Source organism: Siphateles boraxobius, unplaced genomic scaffold (assembly GCF_051911475.1).
Source record: "Siphateles boraxobius isolate OS27281-9 unplaced genomic scaffold, OSU_SipBor_1 8, whole genome shotgun sequence".
Taxonomy (NCBI): domain Eukaryota; kingdom Metazoa; phylum Chordata; class Actinopteri; order Cypriniformes; family Leuciscidae; genus Siphateles; species Siphateles boraxobius.
In genome coordinates, this window is record NW_027509208.1 from 28,568,613 (window position 1) to 28,590,964 (window position 22,352).

General features: G+C 38.9%; 3 non-coding genes across 3 annotated transcripts; all 3 read left to right on the forward strand.

The window, feature by feature from the left end:
- The first annotated feature begins 17,647 nt into the window (after window positions 1-17,647).
- LOC143730012 (small nucleolar RNA U3) lies at window positions 17,648-17,859 on the forward strand. Its single transcript, XR_013200253.1, has one exon. It is a non-coding gene; the product is annotated as a small nucleolar RNA U3 (small nucleolar RNA).
- A 1,156-nt stretch (window positions 17,860-19,015) lies between these two features.
- On the forward strand, window positions 19,016-19,233 carry LOC143729992 (small nucleolar RNA U3). The gene has a single exon (XR_013200235.1). It is a non-coding gene; the product is annotated as a small nucleolar RNA U3 (small nucleolar RNA).
- Window positions 19,234-19,584: 351 nt separating this feature from the next.
- LOC143730026 (small nucleolar RNA U3) lies at window positions 19,585-19,798 on the forward strand. Its single transcript, XR_013200264.1, has one exon. It is a non-coding gene; the product is annotated as a small nucleolar RNA U3 (small nucleolar RNA).
- Window positions 19,799-22,352: the final 2,554 nt, after the last annotated feature.

Genomic DNA, 22,352 nt, shown 5'->3' on the forward strand with positions numbered 1-22,352 from the left:
TGTTTCCTTTAGTTGGGCAGTTTGACTTGGCTTTATTGTGAGTTTGTGGTCATTAAAAGGGAAAATGTTTTTTGGATACACATGCAGACATCAAGACAGTGGTAGCATGCTTCATGCTGCAATGCATGTTGGAAGCCAATATAGTATAAAACCAGGATGCATGAAGCTTATCACCATCGTTAAAAGTTGTATGCTGATTCTTGGTGTATGTGTGTCTAAAACACAAAAATCCTACTTTGTCTTTAAAAATGAAAGCTTTGATCTGAAAAAAAAAAAATTGTTCAGGGGATAAATTATTAAACTAGTCTACTTCTAATTATGCTGAGAACAGTTTTACCTGATTATTTTTGTTTCTGGTTTTCTTTGCAAGAAAATAAATACATTGATAAACACTGTTACAAAGACCAGGGCCCGTATTCATAAAGAATCTTAATGCAAAGAGTAGCTCCTAGTGACAAAATTCTAAGAAAATTCTTAGAAATGTGGGCGTTTACTCTTAAAATTAAAGAAAAATTCCTAGTAAGGAAAAAAGTAATTCAGAAAGCATCTTAACCCTTCAAAGAGGTCTTAAGGTCAAAATTGTTAGGAGTACGGACGAGGACTATCAAGAGGCTTAAGAGTTTCTTTAGCAGAGGAGAAAATGGCAGAAAGACGAAGAGGGAGAAGAAATGTGTTGCAGACAATAGATGACAGTGAGTTAATAAGACACTATAGATTAGATCGTGCAGGGAACATGTTTGTGACCAATTTTATTAGAGACACAATAACATCTCCGACACAGCGCAGGAATGGCGTATAGCAAGAAATTAAATCACTACTGTACATTAAGATATTTGGCAGCTGGAAAAATGCATCAATGCAGCAGTGATGATTTGGGTCTGTCACAACCTTCTGTAAGCAGAGTGATCAAAAACAATTACAGCATTCCAGAACCTCTTATTGTGTCGCAGTTAATTTTGTTTACACTGGACATTCCCACCTTGCAGGCTAAAAAAAAATGCATTTTTTTTAGGTCACAACCTTCTGTAAGCAGAGTGATCAAAAACAATTACAGCATTCCAGAACCTCTTATTGTGTCGCAGTTAATTTTGTTTACACTGGACATTCCCACCTTGCAGGCTAAAAAAAAATGCATTTATGAATATAGCAGGCTTCCGCACAAGCAGGGGGGAATGAACCGTAAATAATTGGTAACACTTTAAGGTAAGGGTACATGAATTATCATAAATTCATGCATGAATTCTGCATTCATTCATGCATTAATATCTCATGAATCATCAGGAACTAACACAAGTTCAACATTTTTCATTCATGACTTCATGGATGAACAACACCTTAATTAAAACATTAACTAAGATGAGCACATCATCATGAGTTAATATTTATTATACATGATCATGATGTTTTCTTTGTTCACAGTTATGCCACCATTAATAGCACATTGTTCATCAGTGTTTCAAAGGACTAGTCACCACTTTAGTTGAGGGGCCACACACATGATGAAGTCATTAATAGATAATGCTTAGTTAATGATGACTACTGTATTTGAATGTCAACAGAATTTGTGCTATGAGTTGCGATTGGTCTATTTTGGGGTCTGTCCAATACAGTAGTCATCATTAACTAAGCATTATCTACCAATGACTTCATCATGTGTGTGGCCCCTCAACTAAAGTGGTGACTAGGTCACTGACCTAGACAAAGAACAAAGAAAACATAATGATCATGCGTAATAAATCATAATTCATGATGATGTGCTCATCTTAGTTAATGTTTTAATTAAGGGGTTGTTCATCCATGAAATCATGAATGAAAAACGTTGAACTCGTGTTAGTTCCTGATGGCATGAATGAATGCAGAATTAATGCATGAATTTATACATGAATTCATGATAACTCATGTACCCTTACCGTAAAGTGTTACCAAATAATTTATTATTAACCGCTATAAGCTCCCACATCTGCTTCTGTGCTGTTACACCCGGCCTGAATTTTCCTTTAAGGATGGTCTTGTGTTCATCCACAAACTGGGCTCACAGTAAACACTGTTCCTCTGTCCAGTTGAGCTTTCTTGTTTTTTTATTCCATGTTTGCTACATTACAACCAACATTCAAACCACCACTTAGATAGACTGGAACAATTCTTATCATTCTAATCCAATCAAATACCTTATAGGAAATTAACAGTATGGTAAATAAAAAAAAGGATTTATATACACATATATAATGTGTGTGTGTGTTTGTGTATGAGAATGGTCGAATAGGAAAAATTACGCATGTAATTTCAATGTGAAGGCTTAGAATAGGCCCTATACTTAAAATCACTCTTTTTTTCCTTCTTGGACAACCAACCAATCACAGTCTTCAAAAGATTGTGTCATACATAGCAACGGGGTCAGCCCCGCCTCCTCACTAAGATAAAAGTTTTTGTCTTTTCTTTACTCAGAGTTGCTCTCAGATCGGTCCCGAATCGCTCTTAAGCTAAGACTCCTACGTAAAAGATTTTAAGCTAAATTAAGAGTTTTCTGAGAGGATTCTTAGAATCTTTATGAATATGGGCCCAGAAATACACATAAAAGCCAAGAGTCAAACTGTCCAACTAAAATAAACACTGATCACCATAATGATGGTTTTTACTAAACCTCTGTAAATTCTCAAAATAAAAAACCTTCTGCTGAGATCTTGAGAGATTTATTGTCTTATTTTATTTGCAGTTGATTTCAAGCTGTATGACTTTAAGTCAGTTGTAATTGTTGTGTTTCATTTTCTGAGAGTGCAAGCATGATGTTGAACCAACAACACAACATTGTAACAATGACTCAATGCATTACCATTGATTTATGGATGAAATTTCCAAAAATTTCAACATTAATTGCGGGAGCAAAAGAGATGTTGATTCAATGCAGTTAGCATTGACACATTAACATTATTTTAATGTTATCTATCTATGTTTGCTATCTATCTGGGACCATACACACCGGAACCAGCTAATCAATGTCTTCATGATTACTAGAAAGCTACGGGCAGGAGAGTTTATCAGGGTTGGAGCTAAACTCTGCAGAGCTGTGGCCCTCCAGGACTGAGTTTGCGAGTTCAATGCCATAAAACCTAAAATATTACTACCGTATTTTTTTACGGTAAAGCACTTGCAACCACACTGTTAGACCTTACCAGATTTTTTTACAGTAAAATACTGGCAACACTGTTGCCAGTAATTTACTGTTAATTGTACAGTTCCTTACTGTAATCTACAGTATGTTACTGTAAAAATGCACTAAAACTCGAGTTAACTAATTTCCTTGCAGAAACCGACTGCCTTAAATTAACTAAAATGTATAATGCATTAATAACGTGAGCAAAGTATTACTATGAACTTATTTCATTTGAAAACACAACAAAACTTTTGTAAATAAAGAGATTTTCACTGGACCAGCAACTACACAGTCACTGCCTTTTAAATAAAGCAACATGCAATGTATCAGCAATGTTTCTAGATCTTCTCCTGGACTGAAGCACAGGCTCTACTCTTCAGCACAATGGTGACCTAAAAAACATGATTTTACAGTAAACTACTGGCAACAGTGTTGCCAGTATAAACCTGTTTTATAACTTACAGTTTATTGCTGTTAAAATACATTTTGTTGGATTGTCTTTTTATCTTACAATGTTAACCCTTTCAACCCCACAGGAAAATCCACACTACAAAGAGTTAAAAGTAACATTGACAGTGTTGCAGTGAGATAATTAAGGGAATATGTAATGCCGAGTTCAGACTGCATGATTTTCAAAATAATTGTGTCACTGTTGTTTTCACACTGCGTGACTATCTGGGGTAACATTCAGTTGCTGGTGTGTTCACACTGAACGATGGATCGTTTCACAACCAAACAATCGCGAGAAGTGATAAGGAAATAACGGAAGATCGCACGTGCGTGAGACCGGAGTTCTCACGCGACACTGAATTTGTAATTAAAAATGATAGCCTACAAGAAGATTGCGATCCAAATTGTCTGTGCGCTGATTTGCAGCGAAAATGAGAAAAATAAACTGTTTATGCAGAAGGAAATGGTTGGGAAGACGAGGGGAGCAAGGACTGTGTTTTGCAAAGGCAGTTGGGGGTAAATAAATAATTTTACAAATGTCATGCTGTTGCTGCTGGTCATGCAAATGTTTGTGCTTTGTTTCTGTTTGATATAATTGTAAATATTGGCCTATCTATTAAAATTCAGATATTCTGGTCTATAACTCCTCCCTGAACATCCTGCTGTCCTGTACCTTGCTCTCTCATTGGCTGTCGGTCATCGCCGATGTAGTTTTCAGTCACAACACTTTTCACACAGCAGGATTGTGAATCGCCGACAGGTCCAGATATTTAGCATGCCAAATATGACTCGTCGGCGATTCTCTCAGATCGCGTCTTTGCTCATTCACACTGCATGATTGTCACTCGCGTGAACGAGCACCGATTTGCCTGTGATTTTCGGGCATTTGTCTGCGATTTCTCAAAACCTGTCGGCGAGCCAAAATCGGGGCTAAAATCGTGCAGTCTGAACTCGGCTTTAGTGTTTGTTGAGCATTAGTGATGAACACCTGCTGTTAACAAGCAGAATCACTGAAGGAAAGATGAATACAAGAACAGAAGATAGAGAAACACAAGAACTACAACTGACTTCCAGCCATTACACATTATTACACTTATTATTAACCAGTATGGCTTTATTTCTGTCATACATTTACAGAAGTTGTTATTGAGATGTTTAATTGAAAATTTTTGGTTTGAAGTTACCATTATAAAGATCAGTGTTTGCTTTTGTTGGTATGCTGATGCTATAACATGAGTTTTTCTTTTGCTGCTTGAGCTGTGTTTTTGCAAGTCACACTTGTGCACACACACAGTTTATGAATGATTGCGGTTATGACAAAATCATCATGATTTCCATGCTTCGTGCTGATTTGTACTCGGCTTTCGCCAAGATAAGCACCAACTAAGACATAGCTTTACAGTAACCTATGCTTCTCCATCCATTTACGCTTCTTTCCATATGGTGATGTAAATCTCCTTCTCTCTAGTGTTAACACGCGTCAGCACACACAACGGCTGCAACCACAGTGCGGTCCCCCCATGACAACCATCTGGATTGAGCTGAGTAGGGGACATCTTTAGGGTCTTCAAGTGGGCACCTTCCGTCCTCAGTGTTTCGTCGACTTGCCTACGACACCTCAAGAGGGCTCGGCAGTGACTCTGGCGTCCCAAAGTCACCCCCCTCCGTCCCCCACTCAACTCAGCCCAGCTTACTGACCTCAACATCCCTCCTGCTGCTGAGACCTAACCACAATCTCACAATCTCTCCGCAACCCAACCATACGCGCCAACCCGTTTGACTAAGGCTGTCGAGCCCCACTGGTGCGTTAATATGCAGTTTCAGTGGCAAGGGTTCCATATGGCATGCCACCTACCGCAAAACACAATATCATATCACCTGTTCATTCATTAAGGAATTCATTCTCACTCCTTCAGAGTTTAATCCTCAACCAAAAGTGCTACTACATTACCACCACCATGAAGCCACAGCAATAAATGACAATTACTTTTTTTTAACACATCATGCATAAACAAAACAGAGCTACACTGCCTTGTAGAAACACAGAGATATCACAATTTAGCATCTCAACAATGAATCTCAACAATGGTGGCAATATTATTACTATTTTTAATTCATGCAGCAGTGCATTCTGGGAGTTTTATACAATCCTGGAACCCAGCATGCATTGCAACATGAAACTTCTGATTGTAACCATTGTTGAGATTCATATGATGATTGTTGATGTCTGTCTGTGTCTAAAGCCCCTTTCACACAGAGATTGCAGAAAATACACAGAAAAAGCGACCAGGGATTTGACCCGGGTTCGTTTGATTTTGGTGTAGTAATGCTAGTGATTTTCTGGAATCAGAGAGTGCATTCACACACAAGCCACAAAAATCCCGTAAAGACTCGTGATGTCAGGATGTGACGTGTAAGGTACTGTGATATTGTTTTATTTTAAAAACATTTATTTTAATTTTGAGGTTATTTTATGTCCTTTGATCGAGGAGATCTCACCTGATTATTGTTGGGTATTCCTTCATCACTTGCTATGGTTGAATGAATCGGATTGTGTGGATCTAATTGAGACTCGCTTGGTGAACTTGAACGTGGAGGAGTGAATCCAGATTGAAATGTGGTGTTATATCATCTGCATACTGGTGTGCTGGAGTATGACTGTTTGTTTTTTAAAGTTCTTAGATCCTGGTGTGGATAATTCTCCAAATATGGTGCTTAAATACTCTTCAGTGGATTTACAGAGACTAAATTGGTCATGCCGTCTCTCGGGTGGAATTTACAACCGCTGTGCCGCTTTGGGAATTACACGCCGCCACAGATAAATCCATCGTGGATCTCGCAGTGACCCCCTTATGAGGACTTCGACCGTGTCTCAGGATAATTATCCCATTCCGGTCATCTGGTCGCCACATCGCCGCTCTTCCATCAGATCAAATGGTAAGAGTCGGAGTGTCAATCTTGGAAACATTAGTTTGCTCAAACACGCACCTCTCAGCTCTCGGCAATCTGATTGCCCTGCTACTGTAAAGATGGCCTTAGTAAATGCCAGGTCAATATCGAACAAATATTTTATTTTAAATGACTTGTTTACATATCATTTCTTAGACTTTTTATTTGTGACCGAGACCTGGTTAAAACAGGGTGACTTGATGCCTCTTGCCGAGATTGCTTTTTTCAGTTCTCCACGGGCCTCTGGACATGGTGGTGGAGTTGCAACAATTTTTAAAAACTGTTTCAAATGCAAGTCTGTGCCTACGGACACCTTTTCCAGTTTTGAAGTCCAGTTATTGAAGGTTGATTTAAATCGTCCTATGCTATGTGCTCTGATTTATAGACCCCCTAAATGCAATAAGGATTTTATTCAACAATTTTCAGATTTTCTCTCTGATCTGGTGACTCGAGCTGATAGACTATTGATTCTTGGGGATTTGAACATTCATCTCTGCTGCCCATCTCAAACCGTTGGTCAAAGAATTTGTAACTATTCTAGAGTCTTTGAACTTTGTACAATCTGTATGTGGTCCAACTCACAATTTGGGTCACACACTAGATTTGGTACTGTCTCATGGTTTTTTGATTTCAAATCATGAGGTTATTGATGCATGTGTGTCTGACCATTTTCCCATTTTGTTTGAATCGGAGTGCTTTCTCCCGTCTTCTAGTTGCCCTCATGTCTCTCTCGAGCTATTCATTCAAACACTGCAAATTTGTTTTCTGAACATTTTTCTTCACATTTTAATATTCTGAATGAAACAGAAACTGAATGCTTGACCGAGATATTTTATAAAGCATCCTCTTTATCTATGGACGCTGTTGCTCCGCTTAAGTGTAAAAAGATGAAGGTTGCTGGTCAGCCGTGGCTAAATGATGTCACCCGCGCTTTCAGACAAGAGTGTCGAAAAGCGGAGCGAAAGTGGAAAAAAGATAGGCTACAGGTTTCTTTTGACATTTTAAAATCAAGTCTGTTCAACTATCAAACAGCAGTAAAGGTGGAAAAATCGAATTTCTTTTCTCAATTAATTTCTGATAACGCAAAGCGACCAAAAGTCCTGTTTGATACGATTGACTCCATTCTAAGCCCGACTACGAATATTTTATCTGAGGCCTCTTTTGAGCTTTGTGAAGATTTTTTAAAACATTTCACTCAAAAAATGTATGATATTAGAAGCTCCATCGTTCCCTCTGAACCATGTCATTTACAACTGCCCTGTCCTATGAGTTGCCTGTCAAACTTTAAACCTGTCTCTCCAACTCAGCTAGCTGATATAATCTCTACTATGAAGTGTTCTGGTTCTAAATTAGATATGGTCCCGGCTCGTCTTTTTAAGGATGTTTTTTCTACCATTAGTCATATGGTAACTGCTATCATAAACAGCTCTTTAGCCAATGGTGTCGTTCCAGCTAGTTTTAAACATGCAATTGTGCATCCTATGTTGAAAAAACCTCAATTTGATACAGAAATGTGCAGTAATTATCGACCAATCTCTAAACTGCCTTTTATCTCTAAGCTTTTAGAGAAAGTCGTTTTTTCACAGCTCCAGTTTTATTTGAATTCTTTTCATATTTTGGACATGTTCCAATCTGGCTTTAGGTCACTACATAGCACTGAGTCAGCTTTGTTGAGGGTAACGAATGATATCTTGCTTGCTTTAGATTCAGGCTATTGTGTTGTGCTGGTTTTGTTAGACCTGAGCGCTGCATTTGATACCATCGACCACAACATTCTTCTTGAACGGCTAGAATATATGGTGGGTGTCAAAGGGCACTGTATTACAATGGTTTGCTTCCTACCTCGAAAAGAGGACTTTTTCTGTAAATTTGGGAAATTGTTCCTCGTCATCTGCGCCTGTTTTATTTGGTGTGCCCCAGGGATCTATTTTGGGACCTATTTTGGGACCTATTATTGTTTTCTCTTTATATGCTCCCCTTGGCCCTCATTTTTCAGAAGTATAACATTTCATATCACTGCTATGCAGATGATTCTCAGCTTTACCTTCCAGTAAGGCTTGACAACACTGCTTCATTTCACATTCCAATAACAATGTGTAGTTGATATTAAGAGGTGGATGACAAATAATTTTCTGCAGTTAAATGAGGATAAAACAGAGGTTTTAATTCTGGGCTGTCCGGCAGATTCCACCCCTGCTCTGAAAGCCCAGTTAGGTCCTCTTTCAACAAAAGTATGCAAACAAATCAAAAACCTTGGAGTGATCTTTGACTCTTCACATTTTTCAACAAACAAATTACTGCTGTTATTAGAGGAAGCTTTTTCCATTTAAGATCACTTGCAAAGTTGAAGAATGTTCTTTCAATCAAAGATTTAGAAGTTGCAATTCATGCATTTGTAACATCATGATTAGACTATTGCAACTCTCTTTATTGTGGTCTTCCTCAATCTACATTATCGCGATTACAAATTGTTCAAAATGCGGCTGCACGACTTTTGACTGGGTCTTAAAAGAGGGATCATATTTCTCCTGTTTTGGCATCCCTTCACTGGCTTCCCATTAAGTTTAGAGTTGATTTTAAGATCCTTATGTTTGTATATAAGACGTTGTCTGGCTGGTACATTTGTAATCTTATTGTGCCATACTGTCCTGCTAGGGCACTTAGATCTTCAAATCACTTACTTTTAAATGTGCACGATGTCGCTACAAATTAAAAGGTGATCGGGCTTTTTCTGTCGCTGGGCCTAAGCTTTGGAATGCTCTTCCTTATCATGTGAGGTCTGCTCCTTCATTGGATATTTTTAAATCTACTCTGAAAACACATTTTTATTCTTTAGCTTTTGGAAACTTGTAATTGTTTTTATAGCGTAGTTCTGCTATGCACTATGTACAGCACTTTGGATCAATTTGTATTGTGTTAAATGTGCTTTATAAATAAAGGTTGTTGTTGTTGTTGTTGTTGTACGTGTCGAAGAGCGGAAGTGTTTGCATTGTTTTGAACAACATGGCAGCTGATCGGGCATTAGATGTTGATGTTCAAACTTTGTTGTTAATGTTTAACATGTTCCGTGGTCAAATTACAATTCTTTTTTTGATTATGACTTATTTTCAACGTGTTAATTTGATAAGGAATATGCTGGAAGAAAAAATGGCAGAGAGACGCCATCGGATGCTAAAAGCTACAGTTCTTTGTACACGGCTCATGCAAATGGGTGTTTCGAAGAGAAGACTGTGGAGGGGACACAGACCTCAAGGGGCTGTGTTTTGGTCAAATGTCCTTGAAAACTTCAACGAAGATCAGTGGCGGCAGCACTTTTTGAATGTCACGGGACACGTTTGAGTTTGTTCTGCAACTTGTTGAGCTAAGCCTGAGACACAAGCCTACTAACTGGAGAAAGCCCCTTGAACCACGCCGTAGATTGGCTATTGTTTTGTGGTGGTATGCTACCCCTGGCGAGTACCGCACAATCAGTTGTCTTTTTGGTGTCGGGCTATCCACTGTTTGTACACTGGTTCACCTAGTCACTGCAACATTGAAGAGAAAGCTTTTGAAACGCTTCATCTCCTTGCCCAAAGGAGAAGCTCTTCAAATGACTTTAAATGGGTTCGCTGAACGCGGGTATCCTTTGTGTGCTGGTGCCATAGACGGTAGCCACATCCCTATAATTGCTAGCCAAGATGATGCTGCAGCTTACTACAATCGTAAGGGATGGCCTTCAATTGTACTTCAAGCTGTTGTGGACCACAATTTCTGGTAAGAATGTAGTTCCTAAGCTGTTGTGATAATTACAGAAATTCAATTAATTTTTTTATGTGTCCATATTTTAATGCCATGTCTCTTCAAATAGCTTTACAGATGTATATGTGGTTTGGCCTGGGCGCACGCATGACGCTCGTGTGTTGTCCAACTCTCCCATTTTCAAAATGGCAGAGCAACAGGGTGGATACGTGTTTCCTCATGAGGTATGCAATGTTTGTTTTAAGGGCACATTTTATTTGTCATGTTTTGATATCAAGATGCAAATGTATTAAACCATGTATGACATGAACAGCAGCATTGTAAAAAATTGCATTGTGTTTTTTGAACAGAACTCAATGACAGTGAGTGGAGTCGAGGTTCTTGTCCATTTAATCGGCGATGCTGCATACCCCCTCAAGAACTGACTTACGAAGGGTTTCACACACCATGCACTGAGCTCTCAATAGTGAAACTACAACTACCCACTGAGCTCTGCACGGGTGGTTGTGGAGAACGCCTTTGGTCGCCTTAAAGGTCGTTGGAGGTGCTTGCTTAATCGCAACGATGTCAACACTGCTCTGATGTCTGATGTTGTTGCTGTTTGTTGTATTCTGCACAATATTTGTGAGCTGAACAAAGACGTTTATTTGCCTGACTGGAACATCACAGAAGTTTTGCAAGAGCCTGATCAAGAAATGTTTCAGGGGGTAGGAGGGCATAATTGTCAAGGAATTCGTGAGGCTATGATGTCACTCTTTTCATGACTCGTGTGTAATTTACTTGCACAACCAAGTTTTCAGTAAATATCTATTATAAAACTATTCAATAACTTTGTCAGTTGCTTTTTTACCTAATTGATACAATGGTGTGTGATCACAGATGATAGATAAAAAAAACAAAGTGAAATATAATTTGAAAAACATTTTATGCACATTTAATCATTTAGCTGCTAGTCCGAGTTAGCCCAGCATTTTTTGTTTTTTTTACATAGATATTGTAGGGTATGGACCACTCAGACTTATACTAATTATTCATTATATACAAAGGTTTATGAAACTCCTCACACAGCCCAAATGAACAAACACAAGGGCAGAAACAGTGTCATGTTACAGGGCATGATAAGGAGATTTTACGACCTCTATAAGGTTTACGACCTTTCATAAGACTATGAAACAGAAACCTCTTTAAAACAGACTTTGCTGCATTAATCATAGACTAACTGATCTATAAATGAACATGCATAAAACTGTGAAAGAAACAGTGTAAATGGTTTACTGTCTCGTGTACTATTAGGTATATATTATGGTATGTATCCTGGTATACAACCAACTAACGATCAATGTAACCTCACCTGTATCATGCCTCCTACCTAATTAATGCTCATTTAATGACTCACACTTTGAAGTACATCACCTTCTTCTAGAATGCAGTGTGGATGTGTTATAGCTATCTGAACATTAATGAAGGTATAATCATGCTAGGGACAAAGATCCGTAAATCAACTAAGAGCCACTTTCCCTCTCAGACATGTCACCTTTCTGATTGGTCGAGTTCAACCCTTAGGGGAAGATCTTTTCCAGGCCTTATTAGAGACAGTCCACATGTGACCTCCCTCTCTTAGTTCTTTCATCCAGCCGCAACACTGTTCTGGTGATTCTGGGGAACCCCCTCCCCCTCCACGGGGGCCCCAGGGCCCAGCAGGCCTCAATCCAACCAGATATGGGCACAGGCAGGAGAGAGATGACTCTCTCACAAAGAACCAAGAACAATCTCAAGAGTTTTGGAACAAAGACTCCAACCAACAACGACTCCAATCACCCATCCTTCCGACTTCCTCACTTCTCCTGGGTGCTCGGCGTGGCCTCAACAGAGTCCCAGGCCTTGCCCAAACCAGCCATGCGTTCCTGGAGAAAGAGAACGCTCAACCAACTTCCACTTGACACTGCCGGAACCATCAACGACTTCAATTTTCAACAACTTCAAGAATTGTTCCCATTACAAATGCAAGTATTCAATTCAATGAAATGTGAAAATGAAATTCTGATGGTTCTTCTCATAGACCCTCTTCCGGTTTACAATTTCATCCTATCACTAACCTATTTATGTATTCATTTTTGTATGTTGTTTAGTTTATTTATATTCATATAAATATCTATATTTAGTTAATAAAACTTGTACATAATATGTATTTGGTTCTGTTTTGTTTGCAATACAAGTCACTTTACGATCACGGTTTTTGCTACTGGCTCAAAGTACTGTACAGGCGAAGAAATAATTATTCTTCGGTGGCCATGGAAGATACCCTTTTCTTAGAATAAATTAATAATCAAAAGAGTTCGTTGGAAGAACTGATTAATTGATTGTAATATTAATTCAGCCACATAAAGTTAATCCAATTAACTGACCCAAATATTTATAATTAATAATAACAAGATATTATTGATTATTAATATTTCCAAAAAGCTGAGTTCCTTACAATATAGAGCAGTGTAAACAAGAGTTAAATAGAGATGAAAAAGCTGTGAATCCAGTAGTTTATGTATTTCAATTAAATGAAATCTTTTTAGTATTTCTCTTTTTTAATGTGTAATTTATGTAGTAATATGGCACAGAACACAAAGTTATACTGAAAAAGCAGTAATGAAGCACACACCAAGTAAGTGTTGAGCAAACGTTTATATGCAATTAAAACTTAAATATACATTATATGAAACAATAAAATGTGTTTAATGTGGAGTGCAAATATAAATTAGAGCACAGATGTTTCTGTTAAAGAAAAAAAATATATTTTTAAGCACTTTAAAATATACTATGACTATATACTATTCCTAATCCAGCTGTAGAAACGAAGAGGATGAAAACGGCGTGAATGTGCTGTTTTCCGTTTCTTCTGATGTGCTTGGGATATTGAAGCGGGAATGGCGTGGGGGCACATAATAATGTGTGGGTGCCGGAGCTGGCATGTGGTGTAGGACTTCACCCAAAAAACGGTTTTGGGTCTCTTGTAGCCGAAACTGCCTTGCCAGTTTATCTTCCCTTGCAAGACTCGCCTCCCTCCTCAGTCGCTCCTCGTATTCCCTCTGCTCTGCCAAACGAACCCTCTCCTCAAAATCCCTGTCCATTTCAAAAAAGAGGTCCTTCACCTCTTTTACAATTGTTTGAGTCCTGGATAGGGGCTTTCTGGCCTTTTTAGCAGGAGGTGGTTGAGGTGATTCTGAAAATACAAACCCAAAAGTTGTATTATTAACCAGGAATACACACGTGATGCATGGCATACAAAACACAAAGTAAAGATTACAACCATCGGGATTTTAAAACAATTAAACTTGGCTTGATGCGTGAACACAGTGATATTAGAGGACCAAAGTTGCTATAAAGCTTATTTATTAATACTGTATACTATATGAAGGGAAGACTTCGCTTAATATGAAATTTGCACTTTAGATTTAAGTGAGATTCTGGCTTCATCCGCTTTTTTCACGGTAATCGTTTTAGAATGTCCCCAACAATATAGCAAATGGTTATGTAGCTCACCTGAACGTATTTCTCTAGGGTTTTCTTCAGTGGTCTCCGGACTGGAGGCAACTGAGGTCAAGGAAGAAGTAGAAGAAGAGGAAAATGCCGAGGAACTAAACAGTTCTGGTGAAAACTGCTCTTCGTCATTTCTACACGAAGATGAGTCCATTCTCCCCAGTGGGGCCACTCACAATACGTCATTGTGATGAGACGTGCGTCATCACTACAACACACCCCTTACGGCATTGGTCCTGGCTTTTGTTCACACAGAGAACGTTCCGGGACTGATTCCGGCAATGTTACTAGGTCCCCTACCCGGCATCAATCCCGGGATCAATCCCGGGTCGTGTTTGCATTCACACAGAAGGCGTTCTGGCAATTTGCCGGCAATTGCCCGGGATCAACGTGCTGTGTGAAAGGGGCTTAAGTCAAGCAGAAATTAAAGATGTTTTAATGCACTATATGATTACAATACTCCTCAGAAGACCTGACTACAGAAATATTTATTCCATGTTTTAGATTCACAGATATATGCTAAATATGAAATAACCATAAATTCCAAAAATATGTATAGGAAATATCTGAAAATCAGAAATGTCCAGGATGATTGTGACATCATCACAAAAACCAAAAACATTAGATCAACTTCCCCTTGACTTTATCTTGTCACAACATATGTATGTTATAAACTCAGTTACAGCAGAGAGAGATAAATGGTAAGAAGTCCAGGGACAAGAGACCAACTAAAGCAAATACTGATCTCCATTATGGTGACAACAAACTTTATTATTAACTAAATCTCTGTTAATTCTCAACAAGAATTTGTGTACATGTATGAAAGAAATAATCTTAAACTGGTTTGTAAACTGTTTTCACACTCAGTGTTGCTGGAAGTCAGTTGAAGTTTTTGTGTTTCTCTTTTTCAGTTCTTGTTTCTCTGTCCTTCAGTGATTCTCCTTATCAGTGTCTCAATTCACTCACTTCTTTTCATTCAAGTGGACCATATTAGAGAATTAATGTAGGGAATAGTGAAAGAGGGTATAGGGTGTGATTGTGAAAACAAACCTCTGAGTGTCGACTTTGAGAGCTGTTAATTCACAGTATATTCCTATAATCTAGTTTTGTTTTCTACGGTATATTACTTTTTTTAATGGGAAAATGGTATGATATTGTCAGAATTTGGCCTTTTTTTACAGCAAGGGTTAACAGTGTATATTATTAATTAAATATTTAGCATCTTATATTCTGCATAATTGATTTACATAAAGCATTCACAGGAACATTTTCTTTATGTATTTCCCCAGCGTCTAAATCAGGCACATATAAATGTCAGGAAACATGACTGGTAATTTGGTAAGAACACGGGACTATTAATTTTCAAATTCTCAAATACTTTCATGTGAATAGTCCGACAATGGCACAGTAACTGGTAAAACAGTAGCAACAGGTATGTTAACCTCCTTAGAATCAGAATGTGACACGTATGCCTTAAAGGTGCTCTAATCCAGTGTTTCTCAACCCTGCTCATGAAGGACCCCCAACACTGCACATTTTCTTTGTCTCCCTAATCAAACACACTTGATTCAACTCATCAGCTCATTATCACGTGGGGATAAAAAAACGGCAACAAAAACAAACTGGGCTAACTCGCACCACGAAACATAGCCAATAACCGACAAGAAGGATTTGGGGGTGGGGTTTGGGGGGTTAGTGCGCGGATGAGGAGGAGGGAGGGTCTAGCTAGCCTCCGTTTTGTTTGACAATACTTCGAACGTCAACAAGAAGTGACGTCACCCAACATCGCTTAGAGCACCTTTAAGCATAATAACGTGACAAAATCGTGACTTCCTTTTATGGTCAGGGGTATTAACAACAGTCAGTATCTCCTAGCTTCTCATTAATCTCATTAGCTTGGAGTGCTAAACCTGGCACTGGAAATAAAATGAGAACTTTGTCTCCAGTCTGAAATGAACGCTGTACAGCCTTCTGATCATAGCGAGTTTTCATTTGGGTTTGCACTTTGCACTGAACCGAGTGAGCATTTTGCCAACTCCCACACAGTGTGTAGTCGCTTGCAGAATGCACTGACATAATCTAGGAGACTGGTAGTTTGAAACGGATGTCTTGAAGAAAGAATTCCCAGTCAACACTTTGATCTCACAGTGATCTCATCATATGGTCACAACGGCAGCAATGTGAGGTCACAGTGAGCTAAAAGTGTAACCTCACAGTGCACTCACTGTGTACTCATCCCAGCAAGAAATGTTATTGTTCTATAAATGTTTTGAGAACATTATATGTTTTTGTAATGTTTTCTGTAGCTAATTTTATGTTTGTAACCAGAATGTTCTCCTAAAAGGTAGGATAACACTCTCTAAAAACAGTTTAAACTTGTTTAGTGATAACATTGATAGAACATTATACCCTAACATTCTTAAAAAGTTTCCCAGCGGACACTTCTAAAAGAAGTTTGTTTGAAAGTAATACTTTGGTTTTGTTACCATTGTGGAGGTCAGTGTTTGCTTTAGTTTGTCTCTTTGGCCTTGACTGTTAGATTTTTCTTTTTCTCTGCCTGCCGTAAGTGTAAGCAGCAAAACAAAATGTGATCAAGTATATTTGCTACTTAATGATAATAAAGATATTTCCAGTGACTTATCTCTGGTATCAATTTTACATGATCATGACAATCAAGGATTTCTACAGCATGAGATTTTATAGCATTTTTATCAGGAAATTTGGAGAATTTAATATAAAAACAAAATTTGTCAACAATAAACAAATTAAACACCCACATTGAGACAAAGAAAAACCTCATGAATCAGCGTGTGAATCTCAATAACGGTGACAGACAATGCATTCTGGGTGCATTATACAAACTCATCAGTAGCTCCCAGAATGCATTGCGGCATGAAGCACGCTGATTCTTGAGGTTTGAGTGTGAACAGTAGTTTAAAACGGTGTTTATTATTATTATTATTATTATTATTATTATACAGATTTGTATATACAGGTTTTGTTTTTAAGTGATGTTGGATGCCTTGCTGTAGACACATTATAATAATAAATTATATGAAATTAATCAGTTGTACAAAGCACTACATGATTATATCATCATCTGAATAATTTTTTTTCTTACTGTTCTTGCATAAACATTTACAGCAGCCAGAGAAAAACTAAAATTTAACTTCAAGAGTCAAATTGCCCAACTAAAGATGACATCAAACCAAACTATTAATTTCAATAAATGATCAACATCTAAACGTCTGTTAATCTCAATAAGAACTTTTCCACACATATGACAGAAATAGTCAATCTGGTTAGTAATAAGTGAAGCTTGTAATGCTGTTTGTGGAGTTGTTTAATGAAGTTGGAGCCTCACATCAAATGTTTAGACGTCAGCCCAATTTTCATTTTCAACCAAAATTTGACGTCTGAGCGATGTTGAAGACCACGTCCAATAACATTTCTAACTGGGGTGACTCCCATTGTGGCCATAATATGAGCATACAGTGAGTGCACTGTGCGGTTACACTTTTAGCTCACTGTGACCTCACATTGTGATTATATGAAGAGATCACTGTGAGATCAACATGTTGACTGGGTATGCTCTTGCAAAATTTTCAATGGACCACAAACAGTGTGTCTAAAGATTAATTCAGAATAACTGAAATCGAGTGATGAAGATTAGCAGCCAAGTCGGGAGGATGGGCGCAGTCTGAAGTCAAGCTGGAAGTCTACCTTTCAAACATCACCCGATGTACGAAAAGATAAGCATTGTGATTCCAGCACTTGGATCGTGTTGTCCACACCGGAGAGGAATCCCTGAATTGAAAGCAGCGCTGAAAGAATCCTGTCGTGTCCCTGTTGTGCTGGCTTCTTAAGAGGGAAGAGATGATTTTGACTTTTTGACCCAACCCACGATGAAGAGTCATGATGTTCCTTTTTGAGCGTGAATTAGGCACAGAGCAGCGACTTTGATTGTGGGCTCTGTGTCGTTGATGAACGTTCTGTATTGCTTTTTGCAATATTGAAGAAAGGAGTTTGTTCTGAGTGGTGTTTGGCTTTTAAGTCAATTGTTTTGGAATTGTTTTGTTTTTGCATTTGTAGGTTCTATGCAGCAAACTTTGTTGAAATGCGGGTCTGTGTGTAGTGTACGACAGCAGTTGCATAAAGTGGGTTTTATGGTAAAGAGTGTTCTGGATACGTGCTCAGTTTGAAGTCAGCCATTGCAAGTTTTCTAAGAATGCAGTCAAGTTTCTGAAATGTCTACGTTAGCAACTTTTGCTAGGTTCCTGATTTTTTCGTTGGACATCACTTCTGTGTTGTTGATGAAGGTTCTGTGTTGCTTTTGTTGTTGTTGAAGAAAGGGGTATAATCTGAGAGTTGTTTGACATTTGTGCCCTTTGATAAAGTGGATTGTTTTAGAAGCTTTTCTGGAACGCGTTGTGGCAATCCAATATTGGAAAGAGGAGCCCAGGACCAATGGAGCAGCTCCCGGCTAGGAAAAGACATCAATCATGAGCATTTCCACCTACTCACACTCCAACCTTGGACCCCCCCACAGCTGTAGGCAATAATGGCCTAATGGAGGTCACCATGAAATTGTGAACTCTGCTACACTAAAGGCTAGATGGTTCTAAATACAGAATCCTTCAGTATGAGGTGCTGAAGCACATGTTGTCCCAGAGACAAACTGGCTGAAGAGTAAGAAGACAGAGTTAGACTTGCAACATCTTCTTTAATGATTTTGCCTTTCTTCAGTTCTGTCTTCCCCCTTTAAGGTGGCCAAGCGTTGAAACAGATGTGGGGAACAAAGCCGCACTGATACCACAGCTTGGTAGGAACCTAAGTTCCAGTTAGGTTCCTACCTAAGTTTCAGTTACCACATCAATGCAAAAACTTGAAATGTTTGCAGCGATGTGGTATTGCATCTCGGATAAGACAGCAGATACGAAAATCAGGTGTTATTGAAAAAACGGGCCTGACACGGGTTCATTTTACATTTCGATGTCAGTCGTAGCATGATTTCTAAGTGCTCAACCGACGTCAGGTTTCTGAAATGTCTACATAAAGAATTGTTTATGAGCGTGTGACTTTTCTTTTAAAAGATTTTTTATATTCAGCTACAACGAGTGAAAATTAAACTACGCAAAACCATTTTAGAGGATAGGCGCCGCAGATAGAATGCCGATTGAGTTTCTATAAACCATTAAGACTATATTTTCAGAGATCATTTCTATAGTTCTTTACTTGGAAAGGTGTTTTGAAATTGTTTGTCTCCCAACCCACGACGAAGAGTCATGATGTTCCTTTCTGAGTGTGAATTGGGCGCAGAGCAGCGACTTTGGGTCTGAGTTCTGTGTCGTTGATGAACACTCTGTGTTGCTTTTTGCAATATTGACGAAAGGAGTATGTTTGTTCTGAGTGGTGTTTGGCTTTTAAGTCTTATTTTGGAATTGTTTTGTTTTTGCATTCGTAGGTTCGATGCAGCAAACTTTTTGAAATGTGGATCTGTGTGTAGTGTAAGACAGCAGTTGCATAAAGGGAGTTTAATGGTAAAGAGTGCTCTGGATACGTGCTCAGTTCAAGGTCAGCCATTGCAAGTTTTCTAAGAATGCAGTCAAGTTTCTGAAATGTCTACATTAGCAACTGTTGGTAGGATTGTTGTTTGTATTCCACATATCTTAACGGTAGAATTCAAAGATATTGTGGGGGGCCTTTTTTCTGCTTTTGGCTCCGTTGTATGCAACAAAATGTCACGTAAACGATTGAGTTTCGATAACACTATATTTCCAGGGATTATTTCTATAGTTCTTTGCTTGGAAATATGTTTCGAAAGCACTTGTTTCTCAACACATGATGAAGAATCATGATGCTCCTTTCTGGGTGTGAATTGAGCGCAGAACAGCGACTTTGGTTGTGAGCTCTGTGTCGTTGATGAACGTTCTGTATTGCTTTTTGCAATATTGAAGAAAGGAGTATGTTTTGAGGGGTGTTTGGCATTTCAGTCTCATTTTGGAATTGTTTTGTTATTGCATCTGTAGATCCTATGCAGCAAACTTTGTTAAAATTCAGAACTGTTTGCAATGATATGGGACTGTATGTTGTGTAAGACAGTATTTGCAAAAAATTGATTTTATTATAAAAAGTGCTCTGGATACATGCTCATTTCGAGGTCAGCCATTGCAAGTTCTCTAAAAGCACAATCAATGTCAAGTTTCTGAAATGCCTCTGTTGGCATGTGCGTGACTTTTTCATTGGACGTCAGCTCTGTGTAGTTTATGAAGGTTCTGTGTTGCTCTATGGAAGAAAAAGGTTTGATCTGAGCGTTGTTAGACATTTGTGCCTTGTGAGAAAGTGGATGGTTTTATGAGCTTTTCTGGAATGCCTTGTGGCAATCCAATAATGGAAAAAGGAGCCCAGGACCAATGGAGCAGGTCCCGGCTAGGAAAAGTCATCAATCAGGAGCATTTCCACCTACTCCCACTCCAAACTTGGAACCACCCACAGCTGTTGCCAATTATGGCCTAATGGAGGTCACCATAAAATTGTGAACTCTGCTACACTCAAGGTTAGATGGTCCTAAGTACAGCATCCTTCAGTATGAGGTGCTGAACCTCACGTTGGCCAAGAGAGAAACTGGCTGAAGAGTAAGAAGACAGAGATATACTTTTCTTTTATGATTTTTGCCTTTCTTCAGTTATGTATTCCCCCTTTAACAGAGCATTAAAGGGTTAGTTCACCCAAAAATGAAAATTCTGTCAGTATTTACTCACCCTCATGTTGTTCCAACCCCGTAAGACCTTCGTTCATCTTCGGAACACGAATTAAGATATAAATCTGAGAGCTGGATCACTCCTCCATAGGCTTCTTCAGGGATTGAAACTTGCCAGCCCCGAAAAGTTATTAAAGTCATCGTTAAAATAGTCCAAGTGACTACAGTGGCTCAAACTTAAGGTTATCAAACGACGAGAATACTTTTTGTGCGCAAAAACAAACAAAAATAATGACTTTATTTCAACTATTCATTTAATTCTCTGTGGGCCTCGAGTCAGTTCACTAGTGTTATAGCGTAAGCTTCTGTTGTTGTACGTAGCTCTACGCTATTACACTAAGTTAACTGACTAGAGGCCCATAGAGAAGGACATTAATTCTTTACCTTTATTTTACCAGGGAATAAAATCACATTGAGACTACAATGTGAGATTAAAAAGCTCTCAATCACATTGAGAGCCCTGGCCAAGAAGGCAGCACATAAATGATAAACTTAGACAGACAACAAGTAACAAACAGACAGGGATGCACAGGAATATAAAATAAAAACAGAAAATCACATTTTAAACAATCGCAAACATGTTGACAAATTTGACACAGATATGACTTGAACTCAGTATGTGAAATAAAAACCTGCAATTTTAGCTGATTTTGCAACTCATTCCATGAAGTTGGAGCACTGTTACTAAAAGCAGTTTTTCCAAACTCTGTTTTAGTTTGTGGAACATCATACCACTAATAGTTGAAATAAAGTCGTGATTTTTGTTTGTTTTAGGGCACAAAAAGTATTCTCGTCGCTTGATAAACTTAATATTGAGCCACTGTAGTCACTTGGACTATTTTAACGATATCTTTAATAACTTTTCGGGGCTGGCAAGTTTCAATCCCTTAGAAGCCAATTGAGGAGTGATCCAGCTCTCAGATTTCATCAAAAATATCTTAATTCGTGTTCCGAAGATGAATGAAGGTCTTATGGGGTTGGAGCAACATGAGGGTGAGTAAATACTGACAGAATTTTCATTTTTGCGTGAACTATCCCTTTATCAAAGCCGCCACGGATACCCCCAAGTTCCGGTTTAAATTCCTAAGTTCTTGATTAAATAAAACGATACTCGGTTACTAACGTAACCTCGGTTCTCTCTAGAGAGGAAACGAGTATTGCGTAAGTTTAGCTTACGCTACGGGAAAGATTCATCTTCTCGAGATACTGAAGCCAAAAAATTATCCTTAATTTTGTATAACTTGTCAACGCAGTGCAGCAGCTAGCAGACCTAGAGCAGGCCATCTCGCGTGCTCATTGGCTGCCCTGCGGGCAACTGCTGCAGCCTACCAGTGCGCCCGGCGTGACGTCACGCCCAATGAAGGGCGCCCGCGCCTTTATAGCGTCACAGCCCACCAGATAGGCGTGGCTTAGCGTATAAAATAGGGGCTGTAGGCTGAATTCTCTGGTTTTTTGACGACTGAAGCGAAGTCGCTCGTGGCGTGAGCACGGCCGGTTACGCAATACTCGTTCCCTCTCTAGAGAGAACCGAGGTTACGTTAGTAACCGAGTATCGTTCTCTTACGAGAGGTTCTCTCGTATTGCGTAAGTTTAGCTTACGCTATGGGAACACTTTGTCAACGCCGTGCGCGCCAAGCATCCACATGAGACCCCGAGCTTAAGGGGAACCCCATAAGTGGAAAAAATAAGGTGGCCAGCCACGCGGGCCATCACTTGTACATAAGCACACATAGGGAATACAGAGCAGCGCGCCGGTCTGTATAGTCATATGGC